Source organism: Sinocyclocheilus grahami, unplaced genomic scaffold (assembly GCF_001515645.1).
Source record: "Sinocyclocheilus grahami isolate Dianchi unplaced genomic scaffold, SAMN03320097.WGS_v1.1 scaffold28.1, whole genome shotgun sequence".
Classification (NCBI taxonomy): Eukaryota; Metazoa; Chordata; class Actinopteri; order Cypriniformes; family Cyprinidae; genus Sinocyclocheilus; species Sinocyclocheilus grahami.
This window is the reverse complement of record NW_015505207.1, coordinates 1,272,418-1,287,708: the sequence shown is the minus strand read 5'-3', so window position 1 is coordinate 1,287,708 and position 15,291 is coordinate 1,272,418. Positions and strand designations below refer to the sequence as shown.

At 35.6% G+C, this 15,291-nt stretch overlaps 1 long non-coding RNA gene across 1 annotated transcript in view; it reads right to left on the bottom strand.

The window, feature by feature from the left end:
* The window catches only part of LOC107570087 (uncharacterized), a 29,446-nt gene extending 19,236 nt beyond the window's left edge, over positions 1 to 10,210 (bottom strand). Inside the window, exons 1-2 of the long non-coding RNA XR_001606988.1 lie at positions 10,098 to 10,210; positions 8,833 to 8,924 (exon numbers count right to left, since the gene is read on the bottom strand). This is a non-coding gene — a long non-coding RNA (uncharacterized lncRNA). The remainder of the gene's footprint in view (positions 1 to 8,832; positions 8,925 to 10,097) is intronic.
* Between the last annotated feature and the right edge of the window lie 5,081 nt (positions 10,211 to 15,291).

Here is a 15,291-nt window from a genome sequence, read left to right as displayed (position 1 = left end):
AGCAAAGGAATAGTAAGTATATTTTCATGTTGTATCACCTCTGTTATAGAGATTTTTGAATCGGGCCTAATGGAGGGTGATTTGGTCAATCTTGGAAGAAAAACGTTATGTAATGTGTCAATTCCAGCTGGCTAATTTGTGCTTGCTTTCAGTCATTCATGTAAAAATCTGTTATTTAATTTTGTTTCTGTTTTGTTTTTTTCTAAAGCTGCAAGGCTCTGGTGCAAAACATTGTATGCCAGGAGTCAGGACGACTAGGCTGTGCCCAGGTCTTCGGAACCTGCGACGACGCTCAGCTCCATCAGCCCTCCATCTGCGCCTTCGGATCCACCAGCTCTGTCTCCATCGGTCGGCCCTCGGATGTTGGCAGCCACATCATCTACATCTTGGCTCCTTGCTCCCTCGATTCTGCCGTGTGTTGTCAGCACTGGGATGCTCTGGGTCTGTGCCATGTGCCAAACACCATCTAAGCTGCCAGGGCATCATCTTCATCCTCCCATCACCATCCCTTCGCCACATCCAGCCATCATCCCCGCACTTTGGCCTCTCACCATCCCTACACCATCTCCTTGTCCACCTCCAAAACCCCCTCCATCCCTCCCTATTCTGTTGCTTGAACTTTATCATCTTCAGTCTTTGAAAAACAAAGTGCATAAGTGAATAGCTTGTGTGTGTGGAGTCTTTTTTATGTATTTTTTTTCTTCAGAAAATTGCATTGTAATTTTTATTTATTCACTGATGTAAAATTCTGTACTTTTTTAGTAAGGCCGATATAACTGAAATGTTCTACAAATGGAAAAGATAGCTCTGCCATAGCTTTTCAATTTTTTTATTCATGTTTTTTTATAATGTATTAATGTACTTGAGTATGTTTGTAGTAATACAAATATACTATAAACATACTTGTATTTCAAGTGCATTTTTAATACATTTAATAGTATGTTTTGTTTTGTTTTTCACCAAAGTATATATGCTGCTGTCCTTTTTTACTTCCCATACTTTATGAATATTTGTAATGTACACAATATAATACATTAAAGTTTTCTAGATATCAAAGTGTGTACGTGTGTGTATATACTGAAAAAAGCAGCTTTATAATATACTAGTAGTGTAATGCTAATGCATTTCCAATTAGCTGAAATACAATTTAAATGTACTTGAAGTACATTAAAACTATGCTTCAAATATACTCTAACTGTAGTTCATGAAGTATTAAAAGGACATTTTAAATGTATTTTAAGAAACACTTAAATTGCACTAAATATACTTAAAGTGGTTCCATTTCAACATAATTTCAATATATTACAAATAGATTAAAATCCAACTTAAACATATCTTGAAATACACTTAATATACTTAGTTGTTTCAAAATAATACATTTAATATGCACTTAATATAGTATAATTTAAATATAGTATGTCTGAAAAAGCACAATTTAAATATATTTCTTTTTCACCTGGGTAACAATGAACAATACATTTATTACAGTATTTAATAATCTTTGTTAATGTTAGCTAATGAAAATACAGTTGTTCACTGTTAGTTCATGTTAATTCAGAGTGCATTAACTAATGTTAACAAGCACAACTTTTGATTTTAATAATGCATTAGTTGAAATTAACATTAAGATTAATAAATGCTGTAGAAGTATTGTTCATTCTTAGTTCATGTTAACTAAAGTAGCTAAATATATAGGTCAGTCATGAAACTCCAGATGGCGCAGGCGACGAGTTGTTAACGAGTTAAAAGACTTGGCACAGCTGATTGGTTCATGCTGCATATGCAGCCAATGAGCTTACTGCCTTGCCTTTATATGGCTGGCTAGCATTCACTAGAGATTCCTGCAGCACGCTTTCAGAGTTTCTCTGAAACCCTCCACCTTCCCCAGCTCCACCTTTATAGATCTGTCAGGGATCTGGAAGGAGGACCCAATTGCACCGAGTGTAACAAGGGTTTATTGACAAAACAGATCAATACAAAAGGGTTGTGAGGTGCACAGGTGATACCACAACAGGAACACAATAAACATAGCTAGGGAAGGCCACTGGAACAGCCTCAGACATCAATTGGCAGAATACTATAGCAGAGGTGGCAAGACCAGGCCGGGAGAGAGACCAGAGCAAGGCACCAGAGAGCTGAGCTCAGATACTTGTTGACCATAAACTCTGAAGCACCCCCAGACACGGGAACAGGTCAGGACAGGAACTCTAACACCACAACAAGACAAAGCATAGCTCCACAGAAACACAAATTACTCCAAGACAGGCAAGAAAATAAACAAACGGACTAAATATTATTATTAAAGTAACCAACACAAATAACCAAAAAATGAACAAAAGATCAGGACTAAGAGAACTAAATGAAGACTAAATTAAAGGCAAAAAGGTCAAAAACAGACCGCATCCAAAAACAAAGGAGCAAGACAAAAACATAGAATTACAAGAGACAAGACTAGGGCAAGACTAGAGCACAAGAACAAACCGACAGGAAGACAGGAACACATAATCAGCCATATCCAGAGACAGAGACAGAGACAACCACAGTGAGGGAAAGAATGACCATGAACCAGCAAAGACATTAGGGCAAGTGGCACTATAAATAGGGAGGAAATCACACAAGGAACAGGTGAGCGCAATTACACTAACAAGGACTCAATGAAGGCTAACAAGAGGGTGTGGTAATGAGGAAACCAGGAGGAGGGGCTAAAGCACATGGCTGAGAAAAACAAACAAATAGGCCATGTGCTGACAAGACAACATAGACACAAGAAACAAAAAACACAAGACAACCAGAGTGTCAGGGCAAAACCCTGACAAGATCTGCTGTGGGTTATTTTATATGCTATTTGTGCAGCAGCAGTATGTCTTAAATACTCATGGCACCGTATCGTCATATGCATTGGCAGTAGCAAGTTCCTGTACTTGCTTGCAGCAGCAGCAGCAGCAATAATCTACGACTACAGCAATAACCAACAGCAGCAGCAATTCAGCAGCAGCGTAGCAGATCTATTCCGCCAAGACCAAATACATACTGTATAACAATGTTAAATCCATCACCATGCTAAAATCTTCCGAGAGTTGTCATGATTGAACTACTGTTAATTAATGAATTTTATTGAAAAGAGTTACCAAAAAAAGTATTATTATTATTTGTCTTGGAACTGGCTGAAGTTTTTAACCCTTTTTTCTGTGGCCTTTGATGTGGAAGTTTAATCTCTCTTTTTCTCAAAAAGCATATACAATCATTTAAAAACCTCAGATCTCATAATCAGTCTGTCCTGAAAGTTTTGTATATTTATTTAGCAGGCACTTTTATCCAAAGCGACTTACAGTGCATTCAGGCTATACATTTTTTACCAGTATTTTTACCACGTCCTTTTGCACTGCTAACGCAATGCTCTATTACTGAGCCACAGGAACACTGTATATAATAAAGAAGCAAAAAAGGAGGTTTTCTTCCTGAAACCACAATTCATTGAAACAAATGAAAGCATGTAATTTGTTGCTACCATGTGCAAAACATGTTGCTGCCATGAAAATTCCTTCCAAAGTAATATATGGAGTAACAAATACTACAGCACATTACTTTTCTGTTTAGTGTTGTTCAAAAATAATTCAAATAATAAAAGTAGAAGATATCTATAATAAAGTTAAAGGTATATAAAACACACACACAACAGGCTCACTCTAAACAGCCAAACCTTTGAAATACTAAAGAGCAGAATGAAAGAATAAAAGTATTGGCGAGCAATCCAAGAGTCTAAACAGAAAGGATTTCAGGGGATTAATGACTGATTGCCATTCATCTCTTAACCTGAAGGAGATCGGCTGCTTGAATCCTCCTTCTCTGGAGGTGAGCATATGGACAGTGCATCTGTTTTTGTGGCGAGTGGAGCGATTCTACGTAGAGTATAAAACTGGGATTCTGTCCAACTCAAGAGTGAGTTGTCCCCACCTGATAAATGGTTTATGCTTTCCAGATTGCATGTTTGACCATTTAAACTGAATTAATCACTAGTGTTCAAAGACATTGTTTCATGTTGTTGGAGGCTTAAAAAGTGTTGTTTGTTTTCAAGTTTGGGAACATGAAAAACTGCTAGCAACACTATGCACCACTTCAAGCCTGCTTCAAGTTTGGGCAGCCATACTGTAGTTAACATGAGCAAGTGTTTGTCTTTGGAAACATTAACCAAACATTGAAAGCGATTCAGAAAGAAAAAAAATCATTAGACCGGTTTCATTTGTTTCTTCAAACACAAATCCCTGAATAAAGCATGAGCATCCCCCAAAACAATATAGCTTTCAGCACCACCCACTGGTAGGAAATGTCCTATATAAATACTTTTGACAACAGAAATTATATTCTCACAAGACTTTGACCCTCTGTCATTTCAAACTGCCTTTCACCTCTCACTCACCCCATCAGAGAGCATTCAATCATCTGTAATTGCGATCACACATCACCCTTACAAAACAACTGCTGCAAATGCAATCTATAACTGGACCCGAACAGGGAATGGAAATCCCATTCCTGGGAGCTCTAAAACAAACAATGTGTTAGTCCTATCAGTAACCTCTATCCTGAGAGGACAAGGTTAACATCGACACTCTGTGAATTGGTGCACCCAAAATAACAATCGCACCGAACAACACAATCAAAGCGTTCCCGCGTTCCCTCATTGTTTAATTTTCTGGTTTTTATCTGCGATATCTCCCAGCGTGCTCTTATCTTTGACCCTCAGCTTGTAGCTTTGTGGCAGCTTCCCTTTTAGATGGCTGATGACCTTGGGAGGGATGTCATTAAACCCTGACCCATTTGATGATCCCCTCATGTGGAATGCATATGCCAAACGGGAGCCGCTTTCACACAGCAGGGGTGACGTGAAATACTTACAAAAATATGACTTGACACACTTTATCAAATGGGGAAAGATGAAGACAAAACAGCTGCTGCTGCTGTCGTAAGCAATCTGGCCGTGATTGAATAAAAGTGTCAAGAAAAGGGCCGCTTGATGGTCTTTTGTTCTCTCCCATCCAGGTTGATGTTAGTTTGAGCTGTCAGGGGGGAATCACAGCTGTGTGATTTATCAATACTCCAGTGACCTTGTAGCCGGCGGAGGATGAGAGCACAGCGCCCCCCGTTTGAAATCTTGCTGAATGCCCAGAAACGATCCACAATTTGGGCCTGCGTGCCAAGTGGCGCATCGGCCGCCAAAAGAAGGGAGTTTGCTTGCACTGTGGATTTCTTTGAGAGTTGCAAAGAAAACAAAAGCAACACTAAACAAAAAGACTCCACGAACAACAATTTATGTAAAGGATTATTAATTTATAAATATACTGTTGTTCATTCATAATACATTCACGTTAATTACAAAATGAGTGTATATAGAAATTAAGGAAAGGGGGAAAAACTATTGCATTTTCAGGCACTAGTCAACTTTGAGATTTTGGGTTATTTACTTCTTTTAGACTAGTGAGATAAAAACAAACATTTTAAAAGTAAACATTTAAGTAGTTATTTTATTAAACTAAGTCTACTTGCCTATTAGAGTTCAATTACTTCAGATGCATTTATATACAAATGTGTGTGTATATATATATATATATATATATATATATATAAAATATGCACAAATGAATGTCCTACTATTATATTTTGTTATCCAATACGAAGATAAACACACATTCTAAGTGTGGCTTAAGTGTTCAAATGCATACAGTGCATTCAAGAAGTGTGTCATATATATCTGATTACACTCAATCCAGAACAATCACATTGAGCCATTTCCCAGGGTAGACTGGGATCTATTTAAAGAGGTTTTTTTGTATCAATGCTTCTAATAAAACCTAATTAATTTCACCCTTTTTCGCTAGGAATGCACAACATGTTTAACCAGATGCCTTTGGAGCAGTCCATTGATTGGCAGATCTGTTTTTCACCAGACACTGATGGCTTTAATGGTGAAGGTGCCCCTTTGTTCCGATTTTATTGACCAGCCAGAAGAGGCTTAGCTTTATCATAGTATTCCACATCACTTTCAGGGCTTAGCCAGCGCATTTCACATGACAGTAAATAATACTGTTGGTCAAATAATTCATTAGCACAACAATAAAGAGAATAATAATAGGCAAATCCGTGCATGTACTTGAAGCCGAACAGAGATGAGTGAAGGGAAGGGAGGGGTAGACAGAGGCTAATAGAGACAGCTTTGTCATGTGATTAGTGGTCTGCTTTGAAGGAATCTGGCCAATGACTAAACAGGACGAGGTGTGGACAGATCAGCTAATGGCTCGGAATGCGGCGGCTAAAGAGGTACCAGTTACTCTTATATTTTCTCATATACTTCAGCTCATATATAGTATTTTACCTAATACAGACTCTAAATGAGATAAATAAACAGCAGTGAAGGTATGTTTTTTAATTAATTATCAGACAATCATAGAAATTCTGAGTAATAAAATCTTTAAATTATATAGCAGCCCTCATGTTTTTGGACACTTAGAAGTCACACTTGAAAATGAACATCACTGCATCTCAAACCAAGAAGCATTTTAAGAAAGACAACCCAAAATTCAAGCAAAAATATTAAAATAATTATGGATGCACTACTGTATATCTATAACATAATGGTTATATCGACTGATATTCGATTTTCTTTTTAATTATACTGGATATTTAATTGTGCATGTTCATTTTGCTTATTTTACATTCATCACTTAAAGTTAATCTTTAAAAACACTAATAATTTTAAAAAAGGTTAAATATAATCTTCAGCAAACCTCTAAATGAATATCTATTTTTTAATACTAAAAAATTATTTTATGATCTTGCAGAATTTAAAACTGCATTTAATTTTCATTTAAGTTTCTGTTTTGAATTTATGCAAAAGTGTTTACAAATTTTAATATCAGCCATTAATCAGATATGTCATAACATGAACATAACTATTGACTTAACAGTAAATGCATCCTTAAAAGGTTTGTTAGGTTTAAAATAATGCAACAATAGTGTTCAATAATCAAAGTTAAGACTGGGCACCTGTGGTTCCTCTGCTAGGACACCTGTGTGAACTTGAAGGGATCCGACATCTGCTTAAAAGTAATTGCAAAAATGTCTGAGAATGTCAGTTCTGAGAAAATCATTTGTTTGCAGATGCCATTTGGCTGAATAAAATATGATTTGGTAATTTAAGTGTGACTTAAGTGTCTAAATACTTTTTGGGGGCCAGTGTAAGCTATTTCAACACCTAACATCTGTTGTGTGTAGGGTATTTTTTCCTGCTGCCCCCAAAACTGGCAACTGTTTCCTCCAATCTCACAGATGAATAGAGGCATAATGATCTGAGCCTTCAGTGAATATTACAGCATTATAATCTTATTTGTTTGATGCAGCAATTGGACAGATGTTCTCTTGATTTGACGCTTTTTTGGTTACAAAACGTCCTCCATGAGGCTTACAAATATTTATCCACGTAGCAGCATGAAACTCGTTATGCTGGAGTAGATAAGCTTTGTATGTTTGACTAAAGCATTGCTGTGCTGTTCCTTAATTGCTTAAAATATACAAACCGCTCAAAGACGTAAATACATTGTTTTGAAACAATGAGTTAGTGATAAGCTCACAAATTTAGCTTAGGGTTTCCACACTCAATTTATGAATAATCATTTCCTGAAGAAACTTTCTTGAGTGGGTATCAACAGGTAAAATGGAATTTCATGAAGATATAGTAGTTCACCCAGAAATAAACATTTGGCAAAAACTGACTCACCCTCAGGCCATACATGATGGATTTGTTTATTACAAACACGCAGCTTTTTGTTTCACAAGACATTCAATTATGGACTGGAGTCGTGTTGTGGATTATTGTGATGTTTTTATCAGCTGTTTGGACTCTGATTCTGACGGCACCCATTCACAGCAGAGAGTCATTGGTGAGCAAGTGATTTAATGCTAAATTTCTCCAAATTTGTTCTGATCACGAAACAAACTCATCTAATTCTTGGATGGCCTGAGGGTGACTAAATGTTTAGCAAAATTTAGGTTTTGGTTGATCTATTCCTTTATGTGAACAAAATCAGTATGACAGACAGAGGTTTTCTTACTGTACATTTACCTTCATTTTTATGTTTTGTACTTACAGTACTATACAAAATGTAGCATCACCTTTCAGATTATTAGACACATATCTGTATAACTGAGTGTACATGATAATAGTATACACAGATATAGTGCTTTTTTATTTTATGTTTTTTAATCTGTTTTGTACTGAGGGGAAAAGGGTGGAATTTTTAGTGCATTCGCGCATTTCATTCAATTCCAGGCACATACCTCGTAAAAACAGTTTATATAACTTATAGGAGTTACCTTTCAAATAAAAATCTGCGATTTTCAGGAGACCAGACTAGACACTTTTTAACTATCTTGTTCCTTTGAATTTGGATACACTTGAGTGTTCCCATATCATTTTGTTCATTCCAGTGTTCAACAAAAAAGCAGTTTCTGCTATCAGATGAACTCTCTCTCTCTCTCTCTCTCTCTCTCTCTCTCTCTCTCGTAAACAAGGCATGGGTTGTCTAGCAAGGAGAACACCTGTAAGACACAGATGAGCGTACCTGAGCCAACCGTCCTGACCGAGTCAATATGCAATTATTTCAACTGAAGATTCACCACTGTCTACATCAAACGCTCCACATTCCTTGGGCAGATTAGCCAAAATTATCTTTTATTATTTTGGCCTGCATGGACGAATTGAACTCTATCTGGTCCACATTGCGATGAAATCCGAGACAGCTTGAATGGCAGTGGTATGTTTGGAGTTTGGATAATACATACCTTTTATGAAAGGGCCAACGGCGGCAGGAGATTAATAACTGAACACTGAGTGCCTTTCACTGATACTATCCCTCTGGTCGTCTTGTAAAAGCCTGTTGAGAGGTTAAATTAAATTGCTGTAATAAATGTTTGGTTTCAGCGACGCTGTATTATTGAAAATCAAACAAACACCGACAGGATGTTGTGCGATGAGGATCAAAAAGGGAAAATTAATAGGTGTGGGGTGGGGGGGGGGTTATTTATGTACATTTGAAACTGACTTGTTTTCACTTAAACATTCATTAAATTTGAGCTGGAGGAACAATTATATTGATGAATGTTTTTGTAGCTACTGTAATTAAATTAATCCATTTAATTAACAAATTATATTGAACTTTTCCCCAGAGAGCAACATTAGACTTGTGTTCTCTCTTACAAACAAGCAAAAATAATGTTGTGGAAATGATTGCAATGATCAGAGAAGGAAATTAAATACAATAATACTGTCAAATGTCAAATAAAATGCACAGACAAAGACAAACCGATGGGGTGTGTATTGTCATCTGTTGTAACACAATCACGGATGATTGTAACGCACGGGGGAAAACATAGTTGGATCAAAACTTTTTCATACCTTAATGGGCTACTCTAGAGAGATCTGGTTCCCTCATTTGCAAATTAAATTCGATAACATTCTGACAGCACAATGCAGCTCTATAGATGTATTTATATAATCACTCAATTATTACAACAACTTACATTACCCTCAAAGAAGCACACTTGAATTGATTGTGTACTGTATCAAGTAAATGAATAACATATAACACTACAGAATTTAGTAGCCTATTGTAATGCTACTACACTTTGGGTCATTCAGCAACTACTACTACTACTAATTAATAATAATAATAATAATAATAATAAACTTAAATTTTTTTTTTTAATATTATCCTATTAATAACAGAAAGTTTTTTATTCATGTGATAATCACATTCAGAGTTAGATCCCAGATGACTGGCGACTAAACAATGCCATCTAGAGGTAGTGAGCTGACACTACCGTGAGATTGACCTACTCTGACAAGACCCGTGGCCTAGTTCAATTTTTCCCCATTTCATGTCAAGAATAACTAAGGCGGACTGAAGGTGTTATTTGAATCTACGCTATATTAATCAAGACTTCTGTACAAAATTAATTACAGAAGTGTCAAAGCAATGCATTAACACAAAGAAAGCGTTTCAATAATATTGTAAGTCGTTTGTCTGGTTTCCGCTATATAAGTTTACCTCACGCTGCGTTATGTTTTCTCATTGAGGAAAGCTGAAGAGCGAGTCTCTGGATGCTGATTCTTCTCATTTAATTTGTGAGTCCGTCGGGCCTGTTTGAAGTTAAAGCCTACCACATGTTAACCGCTTCCGGTGAGAAGGGAGATAAAAATCTCTATTCTTAAGGGAGCTTTCAAGATTATTAATAGTAGACGCCAGATGTTGAATAAACTAATTTTTAGATAAATAAATAAACTAATTAACTAATTAAAACTAAAATTGTTCAGGGGGTGGAGACGGGTAGGCTTAGGTATATGTAAGGTGGGAGGAGTTGAATCTGGACCTCGCTCCCTGGATCCTGTGTTCTGCAGTGAGGACCGTCTCATCTCCTCCTTTAGTAACAATCCTTAATTTGATTTGGTAAAATAGGCATCACTACGATTTGGTTCGCAGTTTTGAAGAAAAGGAGGTCTGAATGTTATTGACTTGGAAATATTGAACAATGTCTTAAAAACTCAATGACTAAGATAATTTCTTCATAACACAAACAGTAGCCTATATGGTTTACAATATCTTCGGAAAGTAGATATAGTTTTATATTGCGATAAGTCATTTTATGAAAATTTGTTTAAATATAATATCCTTTCTCTATTGGATATGATGGATAGCCATGGTGACATTCTCAGCTACAATGATTTCTGCCTGAAACCTGGATTTGTATGTCATCCTAAAGAGTTTCACACAGTTGTAAATGCCATTCCTAGAAGCATGGTATTATTGCTCAAAGGGATTCTTTCTCATAACAGAATGTCCTGTGTCAATATCCATGTTAACCCTCTTACCTATAAACCTATAAGTTAAGTCTGGAGTGTTTTAAAAAGATTGTATGCAACACTTCTTGATTAACAACCTTCTTTGTTGTGGTACATTTTTTATTCATAAGTGTAGATTTTTGAAAACCACCCCTTCTTTTCCTTGCTTCATAAATGACCTTAGAATTATTGCTTCATCCGTATGTGCACTTTCAAGTAATAAGGCTATTACATTAGCTCATTTTTTTCAATGAGTTTAGTGACTCATATCTTATAACCCCTTTTGCAAAGTTATGTAAATGTATTATTATTTTATTTTATTTCTGATTCAAATTTAACTACTGCTATGCAATGTATATAACATATAGTTATGTCTGCCTTATATATTTGCCACTGTATTTTGATATTTCTTACTTTTGTTCACTTAAAGTCTGTTTTGTTTGTACATTTTTAGATTTTCAATTTAAAAAAATCTCTTTTAGTAAGAGAATATGATTATTGTGTATTACTTAAAACCTGTAGTGTTTTATATACTGATATAAAATTTGATTTATTCTTCTCATGTAAATTGTTTACTGGCTGCCATGTTTGCTGATGGAAACTCAGTTCATGGCTCACATGTAGTTATGGTATCCACCAGCAGAGGCTAACTGGTTCAGCCAAACCTTGACCTCTTGACAAAATCCAGTTGCTGATAGAGTGCTACACTGATGACATGTTTTTGTAGGCCAACCTGGAAATTAGCATCACCTTTGTTCCCTGGAGAAAAACAAAAACAAAACACAATAGCATTTTTCCATTGGCTTTTCGATTTTTGCAGAAAATAAGATCTGTGACCAGCAGAAGTTTACATTTTTGCATGTTTTGTTCATACAATCGGCAGGAATAAACACTAAACAACTAAACCACTGACTCCGACATCACCATTAGTTTTCCCTTTTAGTTTCAGTCTTGATTTAACAGACAGTTTCCAAAGTTTGAGTTAAAATAGTTTGCAAGAATGTGATATAAACACAATGAGGCTGTAAAAGGGGTAAAGATGATGATGCTTAATGCCCATGACAACCTTGTTCCATTTAGCCACTTGTTAGCAACAACCTTTTCCAAGCAAAAACTTCTTAAAAAATCAGAATGTGGTATACTGGTATATTTCATGCCAGTGAATAAAACGTGAAAATATTTTTAACTTGTGTTAATCACAGACCCTATTTCAGACATTTTAACAAAATCCCATTCAGTAAACCCATTGACTTCAGGACGATGAAACCAGAAGTGCTAAAATGCAGCACTGCTGCACGCTATAACATTATCCTCCAAGAAGTGACATTATTTTTGTGGAAAATCAACAACACAGGTGGAAAACAGTAAGTCTAAGAAGTAAGTCTCATCATTTGTCTGGTTTTAGTGCCATAAAAAGGTTTTGAATAGTCTGACTGTGGGAGACCACAAAATGATTTTCACATGATTGCTTTTCATATTACTTTCAAATTATCGTAATTTTGCTTTAACAGCGTCTTAATTAATGTTCTTCTACAGCTAGGCTTGGTGAATTTGAAAGATCAAAGATCCACAAAATTATAGCAGCCACACTTTTTTACGAAAATTAGGCTAAACTTGAATTTTGATATGGCTTATGGTTTTTAACAGAAAGGCCTACTCGCTCCTAAATCCTAAATCCTAATCTGATAGATGCAGTCCTATGCAGTTTTTGTTTTCCCCACCAAAGCAGTCTAAACAGTCTGCTAGTATTTTGATATAGTTATCCCTCAATATAATTGTGTCCCAACAGTTTGTACTAATCTACATTTCCCATTATTAGAAATCCTGAAGACGCCCATATTCATCAATAAAAGGTAATTCACACATATCTCTCTTTCTATTTTTTTCTGTTTGTGTGCTAGTTCACATGTCACATAAACACAAATACTCACATGGATTAAGTAGTTATTTTCAGTGCCATTAAGCATTAAATATTATCTTAAAAGCTCTTTCAGTAAGTCACCCATAATTCCACTGACAATGTGGGCTTCCTGACACACCACACCCTTTAAAACTATAACTCTACACTTGACATTATAACCTGCTTTTTTAAAATATCACAAAATATGAATGCAATTGGTGATCAATACAACCCTTTTGAGAAAACGAAAAAAAGAAACATGTTGAATTTGAATTTCAGGATCAAATATATTTTCTTGTGCATGACAATGTTTATTGTAGAGCTTGAGAGAATTTGACCACTTAATGCAAATACTTTCAAAACACCAAAGAGCTCACACTGTATATATGTCATGAATGTTGTGTTAAAATACAACCCATTTGCATTATACATGGCATTTTTTTTACTATGATTTTGACCTGAAAATTATAAACAATGAGAATTCACAATTCATCTGTGGTAAACAGTTTTTAGACATGTGAGTTTATTAGTTCATGTACAGTAGATGCTCACTCACATGCTTTGCATTTTCTAAAGTCTGGCATCCAATTGTCGGCATATCCTGAGTTTTTAATGACATGCAACATGAATTACTTGCATTCATACGCTGATGTCCGTGTGCCAACATCAACAGATGCTCCCTGGCTGCTATGATCCTTAAATTCTCTAATGAGCAACAGAAAATACTCGCCTTTGATGCGCATTCAATACATAACTACATTTAGTGGATCTTGATTTAACATTTGGCAATGTGGCATAGGCATGGCAAAACAAAATGTTTGTGCATGTATGTCACAAATAATGTCACAAATAGACTTCATGACAAACACATCAATGAAATGAATTAAAAATCAGTATTTTAGCAGTATTTTAAATGAAAGTCTGCTGTCTACAATTCAGCATACGCCTACCGCAGTCAAACCATTAAAGGGAACTTTTTTGTCCACACAATGAAAGTCATTGGGGTCCAAAACAACATTGGACTCCACTGATTTTCATCAACAAAAAAAAAGAGAGAGAGAGACAATTTTCAAAATATCTTAAATATTCCACAAATGAAAGTAAGTCATGCAGGTTTTTGAATGAGATGAGGGTGAATAAATGATGACAGAATTTTCATTTTTTGGGTGAACTATGCCTACTGTCAGAATATTTTACCCAGAAATATTATCTGATTAATGCTGCAAATGTAAATCAATAGCAATTTTCAGAAAACCAGGTCTAACTTCACAAAGAGAAACATCAGAGGTCCGTCACATTGTTTCAGTTTCAGTGGTTTGTCCGGCCCCAGAACAAATCTCTAAACCTGTCCAACATGTGTCTTTGTTTTCCTAATATACCTATGTTTGGTTTTCAAATACTTCTGTAAAGCAGGACAATGCAGTTTCACATATGAATGATGGGAATGGCCTTTATTTCGACATCACAATTCATTTATCATGCTAACACATACTGTGTGTTTCACTTATTGGAATACTGATTTCCTTTCATAATAAAATGAAACTTTCACGCACATTTTTACTAATCAGCAACAATTTGATGGACAGAATTTGGGTTTTCTACATATTTAACTAGAGTATGGAATCATCCTGCCACAATCATTCAGCCAGGCAAATAAGCCTGTTTGACTTCCTTCAGAATAATTTTTACAGCATAACAGGTTTTATTAACTAAATTTTCCTTAAGTGACATCAAATTTGTCTACAAATCAGCCTACCAATGCATTCCAAGTGATCGTTTATGATCGTGTGCTATTTTAATCAAAACATTCCTGATATTTGTCCCTGGCAGCAACTTTGCCTACTTCAACACTTCTCCTAGCATGTTGGCAGAACACGCAATCCACACAGGCAGCTGCAGTGCAGTCAAGCAGTTTTGCATACCAGCACATATGGCCCAAGGGAGAGAGAGGGAGAGGGACATAAATGGGAATTAACCCATTCCATGGAATTCCATACTGTATTCACATGAATTAAGGATCTCATCAGTCAAACACAACAGAATAGTTTTAGTTGGCTTATCTTGACTGATTACCTTCAAGCGTTGTTAGTTGAAACAGTATTATAATTTATAACGTTAAGATGATAAGGCCATTTAACTTAAACATTTTGGTAAGCAATTCAGACATTTAGTCTCACTTTATTTGAATTAACCCATTCCATGGAATTCCATACTGTATTCACATGAATTAAGGATCTCATCAGTCAAACACAACAGAATAGTTTTAGTTGGCTTATCTTGACTGATTACCTTCAAGCGTTGTTAGTTGAAACAGTATTATAATTTATAACGTTAAGATGATAAGGCCATTTAACTTAAACATTTTGGTAAGCAATTCAGACATTTAGTCTCACTTTATTTGAAATGATAAAAAAGTAATAATTTTAATGGATTATAATATATATATATATATATATATATATATATATATATATATATACAGTGGGTACGGAAAGTATACACA